Genomic DNA, 12,647 nt, shown 5'->3' with positions numbered 1-12,647 from the left:
CAGAAAATGTGTCCCCAGTCATATGTACAACACGAAATGTAGAAATTATGAAGAGCATTTATGTAGGTAGAAATGTCACAAGTTACATTACCAATAAAATCTTTAACAGTCAAGGCATGAACGTAACAATCAATGTTTTGTATCATTACTATCACTAATAAGCAGCTTAGGTACGTAGTGTCCAAATACAGAAGTGTTGCCTCTCCCTTAACATAGCATACACTGTAGCTCCGCCCCTTATGGAGTAATGCATGCTCTCGTGGCAGGGCACAAAAAAAATAGCTATTTTGACATCCACTGGACACATTTAGAACAGCAGTTTCTTTCATTCAAAAATGTTAGCTCATTTTTATACTCAGCCAACTCATCTCGTGGGCCGGATAAACCTGTTCACGGGCCTGATCCGCCCCGCGGGCCGTACGTTTGAATCAAATTATTATGAATCGAATTAAATCCTCTTGACTTATCACTGAAGGCCAAGCCTAATGCTAATGATGATATTAACAATGTGCGGTCCATTTAAATATGCCTGGTGGATAACTTAATTCCTCACCAGTTAAAGGTCAGCCACACAGCAACTTGTCTGGCAACATGAAACCCACAGAATACCAAATAGAGTCTGTAATGAATGAATCCTGAAACCTGTAAAATATGACTGACTTAACACATGCATGACTTTTAAAGTGCTGTGCTAATTGAAAAATTACTATTTTTTGGATGATGATGATAGCTGTCATGCAACATTCAGCCTATCTAAAAATGTCATTTATTGACATGCCTGAGCTACAGTGACTGACATGAGTGGTATTTCCTGACCCCGCGCTTCTATAGAGTCTGAAACAGGAAATACATTTTACATGAGCTGAATCCAATTCACAGCGGGCTGATTAGATGCTAAAAATGGAGTAATTCGCTGGATAATGAATACTTCTCAATAAAAATGCCCTGCAAATGTCACTGATGACGCACAAGCTCTCATTAAATGTGGCTTTTTTTCTCCTTCCATTTTTCCCTTTCCTCTAATGGATATGGCGAAACGGGCAGGTAGTATCACTGACCCCTCACACCTAGTATGAACATTTCTTATTGCGGTTATTGTGACTAAAATTATCATTGTTATCACGGTATTTTTAAATGTGTTCAACATTTTCAAAAAGTACTGAAACCCTTTAACCAAGTTGTATTTAAAAAATAAATTGAAAAAAACAAAACATTCACAATTATTTCCTTTGCAGAAGAAACATTATTGTAGATTATAACACTGTTTTATGGACCTCAAGGAGAAATTAAATGTACATATGAAAAGCAACACAAGCGTATACAAAAAAGGTAAAAAAATAATAACGGAAATAAGTAAAAATAAATATGAAAAGATGGCTTTTTATGAACATAAGAGGCACTTGTCATGGCTTGTCACACCACGCCATGCCTTATTTTGAATTTCTTGGTAATTTTCTCGGTGTAGTTTTAGTTCCTGTCTTGCGCTCTTGTTTTTTGGTTTTTTACTTCCTCTTTTCTCTTTTGCAGCAGCGGCTTTACGCCTGCCTTTGAGCACTTTTCCCCTCATCTGTTTTCTGTTTGTAACTAACACTATATAAGTTGAGCTTGCGACAGCATTTGTTGTCGGAACCAGGGGCGTCACTAGCTTTAAAGGACAAGGGGGGCTTAGCCCCCAGGAGATGCACAGGATGCGAGCGAACGTAGCGCACGAGCACAAAACTTCACTAACGGCTAACAAAGACTTAGAAATTATTCATTGTTATTATTATTATTATTTCAGTCGGTTTATTTTCAATCTGTGTTCAGTACAACAACAAACATGGGTTTGCACAGTGACATTTTGTTTACAGCATTAACAAGAAACAATTACTTGCGTGATCCTTCAAGATACACTGAAACACAATGAAAGTCATGGCATTAGCCTCTATGTTATTAATTCACTACATAGAGGCTAATGCCACGACTTTCGCTCACAATACAATAATTGTTTGTTCCCAAATATTTTTAAGTTGCACAGATTACATTTTGGGCACATATAATGACTAAAATGGTTGTAATTCAAGCCCTGGAAATATTACTTAATTACTTGAATTAAAGTAATATCTGGATCGGGATAATTTGGTTTATATATAATATATTTATATATATATATTATGGCAAGCCGTTAAGGAAATTAAATATATATGGAAGTCTGAATAGAAATGAGAAACGTTTATACATACTGTAAATAAGAAAGACTTAGAGTCCGTCTGCTGATCTGAAAAAGAGCCAAAGCTGTCAAAGAGCTGAGGGACCATCTTCAAAGTGCAATGCTGAAACAAATAATGCAAACAATAAAATGTAACTTCCAGGGTTTGAGATTAACGTAGTCCTGTCGGCCCGGGGACGGTAAAAAAAATGCACGGGATGAAATTAAAGGCCTACTGAAATGAATTTTTTTTATTTAAACGGGGATAGCAGATCTATTCTATGTGTCATACTTGATCATTTCGCGATATTGCCATATTTTTGCTGAAAGGATTTAGTATAGAACAACGACGATAAAGATTGCAACTTTTGGTATCTGATAAAAAAAAGGCTTGCCCCTACCGGAAGTAGCGTGACGTAGTCAGTTGAACATATACGCAAAGTTCCCTATTGTTTACAATGATGGCCGCATGAAGTGAGAGAGATTCGGACCGAGAAAGCGACAATTTCCCCATTAATTTGAGCGAGGATGAAAGATTTGTGGATGAGTAAAGTGCAAGTGAAGGACTAGTGGGGAGTTGAAGCTATTCAGATAGGGAAGATGCTGTGAGAGCCGGGGGTGACCTGATATTCAGCTGGGAATGACTACAACAGTAAATAAACACAAGACATATATATACTCTATTAGCCACAACACAACCAGGCTTATATTTAACATGCCACAAATTAATCCTGCATAAAAACACCTGCGTGTTTGTTATGCTAGCTCCTAGCTCCTCTGCTAGCTCCTAGCTCCATAGAACACGCCAATACAATTCAAACACCTGATCAACACACACAATCACTCAGCCCAAAAGACCGTTCACCTAACCCAAGGTTCATAAAGCTTGTATATTTTTAAAAAGTTACGTACGTGACGCGCACATACGGTCGTTATCAAATGTTTAGCAGCCAAGGCTGCATACTCACAGTACCTGATATTCAGCTGGGAATGACTACAACAGTAAATAAACACAAGACATATACATACTCTATTAGCCACAACACAACCAGACTTATATTTAATATGCCACAAATTAATCCTGCATAATAACACCTGCGTGTTTGTTATGCTAGCTCCTAGCTCCTCTGCTAGCTCCTAGCTCCATAGAACACGCCAATACAATTCAAACACCTGCTCAACACACACAATCACTCAGCCCAAAAGACCGTTCACCTAACCCAAGGTTCATAAAGCTTATATATTTTTAAAAAGTTACGTACGTGATGCGCACGTACGGTACGGTACGTGTTATGCTAGCTCCTGGCTCCTATGCTAGCTCCTAGCTCCATAGAACACGCCAATACAATTCAAACACCTGATCAACACACACAATCACTCAGCCCAAAAGACCGTTCACCTAACCCAAGGTTCATAAAGCTTATATATTTTTAAAAAGTTACGTACGTGACGCGCACGTACGGTACGGTACGTGTTATGCTAGCTCCTAGCTCCTATGCTAGCTCCTAGCTCCATAGAACACGCCAATACAATTCAAACACCTGATCAACACACACAATCACTCAGCCCAAAAGACCGTTCACCTAACCCAAGGTTCATAAAGCTTATATATTTAAAAAAAGTTACGTACATACGCAAAAAAAAGTTGCGCACATACGGTCAAGCGATCAAATGTTTAGAAGCCAAAGCTGCATACTCACAGTAGCACGTCTGCGTCTTTGTCATCCAAATCAAAGTAATCCTGGTAAGAGTCTGTGTTGTCCCAGTTCTCTACAGGCGTCTGTGTATCGAAGTCAAAAGTCCTCCTGGTTAGAGTCTCTGTTATCCGAGTTCTTCCATCTTGACTGCATCTTTCGAGAATGTAAACAAAGAAGCGCCGGCTGTGTACTGTTGTGGCTGACTACTTTCGAAAAATACGTCCATTTCGCACCGACAACTTTCTTCTTTGCTTGCTCAGCTTCCTTCTTCATAATGCAATGAACATGATTGAAACAGATTCACGAACACAGATGTGCAGAATACTGTGGAATTATGAAATGAAAACAGAGCTTTTTCGTATTGGCTTCAATGTGGAAGGCATACCCGTGTTCCCCGGTCTACGTCACGCGCATACGTCATCCTCAGAGGCGTTTCGAACCGGAAGTTTAGCGGCAAATTTAAAATGTCACTTTATAAGTTAACCCGGCCGTATTGGCATGTGTTATAATGTTAAGATTTCATCATTGATATATAAACTATCAGACTGCGTGGTCGGTAGTAGTGGGTTTCAGTAGGCCTTTAAATGCTCCCCGGGACGATGGCTTTTAACCATTTTTTTTCTTTTTCTTTTTATGTATTTATTCATTTTACATTTTATATTAAATGTCTTGGTTTTTCCTCCCTCTGAAAATTCTATGAAATGTTTAACAAGCCATCCTATAATAATACAACAGCTAGTAATGTAACAATACAATAAAACAAATATATTTCATTATGTTTTTTTCATTATTTTAACAATAGGCTAATGTATATTACTTTATATAGATTCTACAAGAAACACAAAACTTAAAAACTAAATTATTTACAATTGCAGACACAAGGTTTCGTGCAGCTTCACTCATTGTAAAGGAAGAGGGAAGTCCACGCAGGAGAAAAATGACTACACAGATGGTGTCTGGGTTTTTCTTATATATATATATATCAGAATCAGAATCAGAATCAGCTTTATTGTCATTACGCAGGGTAACTAGATTGAGGCCATTCCACACAGTGCGATGTGTGCATGCAAGAAAACAATGTGTAAATATATAAAAATATAAAAAATATAGAAGTGCAAAGAAATGTGTGGAAGAGAACAGTGTACACTCTATACTCTGTACAATGTACACTCTATACACTCTGTACAAATGTGACTCTATACACCCTGTACAAATGTACACTCTATACCAGACCTGGGCATTTTGCGGCCCGCGGGCCGCATCCGGCCCTTTGTGCATCCCTGTCCGGCCCGCGTGAGGCCAATCATAAATTACAAAATACATTTTAAAAAGTATCTATGTCGAGTGTGCAATACAACGGTGCTGCTTTTGTTTTGAAAAGCGTTATTTGTATTACTTCCGTGTGGACGTATGTGCGTGTGCGATTGTGAGTGAATTGAACAGCGCAATCACAAATGACAAAATGAAGTTTAAAAAACATCTATGTCGTGCGCGCAATACAACTGTGCTGCTTTTATTTTGAAAAGTGTTATTTATGGCCGTATATCCGGGTGTAACCTGTGAGTGGAGGTGCACAGCGACAAGTGATGAGACGCTGAAAATAGAAAAGTTGATGATGAATGCCGTGTTTTCAACAAGACATGGACTGCCAAGTATTTCTTTACATAAATTAAAGGTAAAGCCGTGTGCTTAATTTGTGGTACACAGCTTGCTGTGTTTAAAGAATATCATTTGAATCGCCACTACACGACGAAGCACGAGGGAAAATACCGGAATCTGTCCCGGAATCTGTCCGATGAAGAGCGCGCACAAGGGAGGCTGATGCGTTGATGGTAAAATTGCAAACCCAACAAGGACTTTTTGCCATATTTCACACCCCCAGAGATGCAGCTGTCAGGACAAGTTTCGTCATTTCTCACAAAAGCGCCAGAAAAAGTAAGGCGTTTTCTGACGGAGAGTTTATTAAGGAGTGCTTATTGGACTCTGTCGCGCTGATATGCCCGAAGACTGTTTTTCGCTGGCTTTGGAGGAGAGCTGCGATGTACGTGACACCGCCCAACTGCTCATCTTCTTACGTGGGATACCTGCCGACTTTCAAATCACGGAGTAGCTGGCAGCCATGCAGTCAATTAAAGAGACAACCACAGGTAATGACTTGTTCACATAGGTCAGGGGTCGGCAACCCGCGGCTCTAGAGCCGCATAGCGCCGCCCTAGTGGCTCTCTGGAGCTTTTTCAATAATGTATGAAAAATTGAAAAAAATGAGGGGAAAAAATATATATTTTTTGTTTTAATAGATTAAAGATTAAAGATTAAAGTACTAATGATTGTCACACACACACTAGATGTAGATGTGTCCTCTGCATTTGACCCATCCCCTTGGGGAGCAGTGGGCAGCAGCGGCGCCGCGCCCGGGAATCATTTTGGTGATTTAACCCCCAACTCCAACCCTTGATACTGAGTGCCAAGCAGGGAGGTAATGTGTCCCATTTTTATAGTCTTTGGTATGACTCGGCTGGGATTTGAACTCCAACCTACCGATATGGTTTCTGTAGGGGGACAAACATGACACAAACCTCCCTAATTGTTATAAAGCACACTGTTTATATTAAACATGCTTCACTGATTCGAGTATTTGGCGAGCGCCGTTTTGTCCTACTAATTTTGGCGGTCCTTGAACTCACCGTAGTTTGTTTACATGTATAAATTTCTCCGACTTTCTAGGACGTGTTTTATGCCACTTCTTTTTCTGTCTCATTTTGTCCACCAAACTTTTAAGGTTGTGCATGAATGCACAAAGGTGAGTTTTTTATATGTTATTGACTTGTGTGGAGTGCTAATTGGGCATATTTGGTCACTGCATGACTGCAAGCTAATCGATGCTAACATGCTATTTAGGCTAGCTATATGTACATATTGCATCATTATGCCTCATTTGTAGGTATATTTGAGCTCATTTAGTTTCCTTTAAGTCCTCTTAATTCAATTTATATCTCATGACACACTATCTGTATGTAATATGGCTTTTAATTTTTTGCGGCTCCAGACAGATTTGTTTTTGTATTTTTGGTCCAATATGGCTCTTTTAACAATTTGGGTTGCCGACCCCTGACATAGGTAAATGCGTGTTTGGACATGTTAGGACTGAAATGGGACAAGCTGGCAGGTGTGACAATCCAATCCAATCCACTTTATTTATATAGCACATTTAAACCACAAAATGTTTCCAAAGTGCTGAACAACAATATTAAAAACAATATTCAAATATTATCCTTATCTCCATCAATGACTGAATAAAAAGAAAAAATAATTACATACAAAACCAATATAAAAAACAATATGAAATAAATATGATTAAAAACGATTTTTAACAACAGATGGTTGTCCAAATCTGACGGGGAAAAATGTTGGATAATGCAGGATAAAGTGACAGAAATTAACCCTGTGCAGAAATGGACATTGTTGCATTGTATAATACATCAGGAAGTGTTGTGTAAAACAGTGTTAAAAATAAAACCATCAAAAGCAATCTGCTTTTGTATAAAGTTAAGTTAGGTTAAATTAAATTATTATTATTATTATTAATTATTATTATTATTATTATCATCATTATTTTTTATCTTACGGTATATAAAAAATCATATTGAGCAAAATTTAATTGAAATATTGTCGTGTGGCCCTCCAGCAGTGCTCGGGTTGCTTATGCGGCCCCCGGTAAAAATTAATTGCCCACCCCTGCTCTATACAGTGGGTGAAATGAATATATACATGAATATCTACATGAAAAAAACAGGTTGGTTGGTGGAATGGGTTATTGCACCGAAGAGAAGGCAGATATGAGGGACAATGGGGAAGTCCGTTCAGGGTGGTAATGGCCCTGGGGAAGAAGCTGTTCTTTAGCCTGATTGTCTTGGTTTTAATGCACCTGTAGCGCTTCCCAGAGGGCAGCAGGTGGAACAGGTCAGAGCCAGGGTGGGTGCTGTCCTTGATGATGGCACTGGCTCTGTTGAGGCAGCGGGAGGTGTAGATGTCCATCAGAGAGGGGAGAGGAAGGCCGATGATCTTCAATCAATCAATCAATCAATGTTTGATTATATAGCCCTAAATCACAAGTGTCTCAAAGGGCTGTACAAGCCACAACGACATCCTCGGTACAGAGCCCACATACGGGCAAGGAAAAACTCACCCCAGTGGGACGTCGGTGAATGACTATGAGAAACCTTGGAGAGGACCGCATATGTGGGTAACCCCCCCCCCCCCCCCTCTAGGGGAGACCGAAAGCAATGGATGTCGAGTGGGTCTGACATAACATTGTGAAAGTCCAGTCCACAGTGGATCCAACACATCAGCGAGAGTCCAGTCCACAGCGGGGCCAACAGGAAACCATCCCGAGCGGAGACGGGTCAGCAGCGCAGAGATGTTCCCAACCGATGCACAGGCTAGTGGTCCACCCGGGGTCCCGACTCTGGACAGCCAGCACTTCATCCATGGCCACCGGACCTATGCAACTCCCCCTCGCAAGGGACAGGGGAGAAGAGGAGAGAAGAAAAGAAACGGCAGATCAACTGGTCTAAAAAAGGGGGGTCTATTTAAAGGCTAGATTATACAAATGAGTTTTAAGATGGGACTTAAATGCTTCTGCTGAGGTAGCATCTCTAACTGTTACCGGGAGGGCATTCCAGAGTACTGGAGCCCGAATAGAAAACGCTCTATAGCCCGCAGACTTTTTTTTGGCTCTGGTAATCACTAATAAGCCGGAGTTCTTTGAACACAGATTTCTTGTCGGGACATATGGTACAATACAATCGGCGAGATAGGCTGGAGCTAAACCATGTAGTATTTTATACGTAAGTAGTAAAACCTTAAAGTCGCATCTTAAGTGCACAGGAAGCCAGTGCAGGTGAGCCAGTATAGGCGTAATATGATCAAACTTTCTTGTTTTTGTCAAAAGCCTTGCAGCCGCATTTTGTACCAACTGTAATCTTTTAATGCTAGACATAGGGAGACCCGAAAATAATACGTTACAGTAATCGAGACGAGACGTAACGAACGCATGAATAATGATCTCAGCGTCGCTAGTGGACAAGATGGAACAAATTTTAGCGATATTACGGAGATGAAAGAAGGCCGTTTTAGTAACACTCTTAATGTGTGACTCAATCCTCAGGAGATTTTCTCCTGAGGATTGAAGAAAACCCCTCATGAAACAGGCCTGTAGAGATTAAATAGTCTTGTGATTTTTTCCCCACACATACATATATATATATATATATATATATATATATATATATATATATATATATATATATATATATATATATATATATATATATATATATATATATATATATATATATATATATATATATATATATACATATATATATATATACGTATGTCCTTACGCAACATCATCAGAATGATTGACAATTAGGAGGACCAATAGTCAACATGATCCACCCAGAAATAAATAAAACAAATGGCTTATCGATAAGCCATTTAAAAAAAAATTGTTTTAATATTTATTATGTGTATCCTTATTCTCCTACTCACGTTTCCAGTAGAGGCCTCTCTCCTCTCACTTTCTGTGCTCCTCTGCCCTGACTCCTACAGGTCAATAGGGGTTGTGGAGTGATTATTATTATTATCTACTGACATACTTGCCAACCTTGAGACCTCCAATATCGGGAGGTGGGGGGGTGGGGGGGGCGTGGTTAGGGGCGTGGTTAAGAGGAGAGTATATTTACAGCTAGAATTCACCAACTCAAGTATTTCATATATATATATATATATAAATACTTGACTTTCAGTGAATTCTAGCTATATATATATATATATATATATATATATATATATATATATATATATATATATATATATATATATATATATATATATATATATGTATATATATATATATATATATATATATGTATATATATATATATATATATATATACATATATATATATTTATATATATATATATATATATATATATATATATATATATATATATATATATATATATATATATATATATATATATATATATATATATATATATATATATGTATATATATATATATATATATATATATATATATATATATACATATATATATATGGTCAGGTCCAATCGCAGCTGCGGCAGACTTTTTTTTTGGGGGGCGTGGCCTCCAGCTCCGGCTGAATACCGGGAGTTTGTCGGGAGAAAATCTCCGTCGGGAGGTTGTCGGGAGAGGCGCCAAATATCGGGATTCTCCCGCTAAAAACGGGAGGGTTGGCAAGTATGTCTACTGATGATAGTCATACGTGAATGAGCTCAGCTCCTGTTCTCCTCCATATGTAAAGTGAGAAACACAGCTGATGCTCCAGAAGGAAGTAACCCCAAAGATAGCAAATGGTAAAAAAAGAGTGCACATTTAACTTAATTAATAACCAGGACCTTCATGATGCATTTCAGGCTAACTAGCTAACTAAGTAGCAGCATTGTTTTAGAGCGGGAATGTAACTTTTTGTCAAACACAGACCTGGTGTAAAGTGGAGCTATTACACTTTACTACAAGCACTGATGAATACTTACTTTCTTGAAAAAGTTTCTTATGTCCATTTTGCATCCGTTCACGTTCTTGTTCTGCAGTGCTGTGTGCTAATGTGCTTCGTACACCTGCAGGACCGCAAGAAAGGTCGCAGAGAAAATGCGGACTGGATTTTGAGTGATGTGGGCATTTCCTATATGAACAAGTCCAAGGACCGCAGGCAAGGTCGCAGAGAAAATGCGGACTGGATTTTGAGTGATGTGGGCATTTTCTATATGAACAAGTGGAATGGATTGGATACCGACGCACTAAAGGGGCTCTCTACCTTACGCTATGAAGTGAGGGGAAACTGAGGGAATAGTGACAGGTTATATGATTATTTATTTAAACTCATATTCGGGCCACTTTATAATGAATATGTCGGCATGTATTTGTAAAAAAAAACAACAACCTGTAACCACACGGTTAATGCTATCACGCCTGGCGAAGCTTAGCAATGCTACTGCTAGCGACGCCATTGAAGCTAACTTAGCTGCGGGACCTCCTATCTGCCCATCACAACCCGAGCTCACCTGTGCTCCAGCAATCGGCGGCGCGACAGAGGACTTCACCCCGTTCATCGACACGGTCGGCGGCTCGGCGGCGGCGGCGGTGGAGGACGACCCAGACATCGGCGAAGGCAGCGGCCCGGCGGTGAACAGCACGGCGGTGAGCGGCGCGGCGACGGTCAACATCGACACCCCGGTCTGCAGTGGAGACGGTGTGGCGGGGGTTCACGCGGCCTCTCCCGGCATACACGGGATATTGGGGCTCCTTCATACTACCATGGTCATTGTTTTCAACCGGTCCAAAGCCTGCGAAAGTGAAATCCACCCCCACCCCCACCCCCACCCCCGCCACCCCTACCTGGCCCCCCACTCTCCAACTCTGCCCCTCCCCCTTCACCTGGATGAAGATCAATATGCCTCTCTCTCCCTTCTCTCCCTCCTGCTCCCCCAAGCAGCTCCAGCCAAACAACGACCTGAACTGCTCTACAACTCCAACCTCAATAACAACCTACAACTTTTCTGGACAGTACCACTACACAGCGGACTCTGATGCTCTTTTTGGTTCCAGTGTACTACACATCATCCACCTTAATGTGAACAGCCTCTCTGGAACCAAACTCGACCAAATCAGAGAAATGTTCCTCAACACGAAGTTAAAAATCCTGTGTTTTTCTGAAACCAAATTAGATCAAAGTGTTTCTGACTCAGAGATAGAAATAGAAAACTTTTCGGTTATCAGAAAAGACAGTAATAAACATGGTGGGGATGTTTGTATGTATATTCACCAGGATATAAAATACATAACTCGCACTGATCTCAACCACAATGACCTTGAATCTGTGTGGGCGGAAATCAAATTTAAAAACGCTAAGCTGGTTCTGATAGGGACTGTCTACAGAACCCCTAATCAGAGTGATTTCTATGGGGCTCTTGAGGAGTGCTTGGCTGGGGCAGACAATGTGGAGAAAATTATAACTGGGGATCTGAACACAGATATTCAACGCAGAGATGCGCCTGTCTTCAGGTCCTACAGCAAGTTTTGTAATCTGCACGGTCTTTCCCAGCTAATAGCACTACCTACAAGGGTGTGTGATTCCACCCAGTCAACCATAGATCTCATTCTCACTTCAGACTGGCCTAAAATAAAAAATAGTGGGGTTATGATCTGTGGTCTTAGCGACTACTATCTAACCTTCTGCACCTGCAAAATAGCTAAACCCAAAGCCAATGGCCACATAACAGCCCAATTCAGATCCCTTAAAAAATACTCTAGTGACAATTTCAACTTAAAATTACATGACTGGGACTGGTCCCCTGTGCTCACGAGCAACCTGGTCGATGTTGCTTGGGATCGCTTCAAAACAGCGTTTCTAAAGATACTAAATGACATGGCTACCGTGAGAACAGTCAGGATCAAAGCCCGCTCTGAACCATGGATGAATCCGGACCTATTAGCTGCCATAAAAGACAGAGACAGAAAATACTCAGAATACCAAAAGTGTAAAACTGAAGTAGATAACAACCCAATAATAACCTCAAATCACTCCTTTCAAATCTCAAAAAACAATGCAATAAATTAAGAAATAAGACAACCAACCTGACTAAATCCTTAAAAAAAAATTACATTAGCGACAAAATAGAGGAAAACACAAATAAGCCACGTGAGCTCTGGA

Source organism: Entelurus aequoreus, linkage group LG24 (assembly GCF_033978785.1).
Source record: "Entelurus aequoreus isolate RoL-2023_Sb linkage group LG24, RoL_Eaeq_v1.1, whole genome shotgun sequence".
Classification (NCBI taxonomy): Eukaryota; Metazoa; Chordata; class Actinopteri; order Syngnathiformes; family Syngnathidae; genus Entelurus; species Entelurus aequoreus.
Note: the sequence above shows the minus strand (reverse complement) of the source record.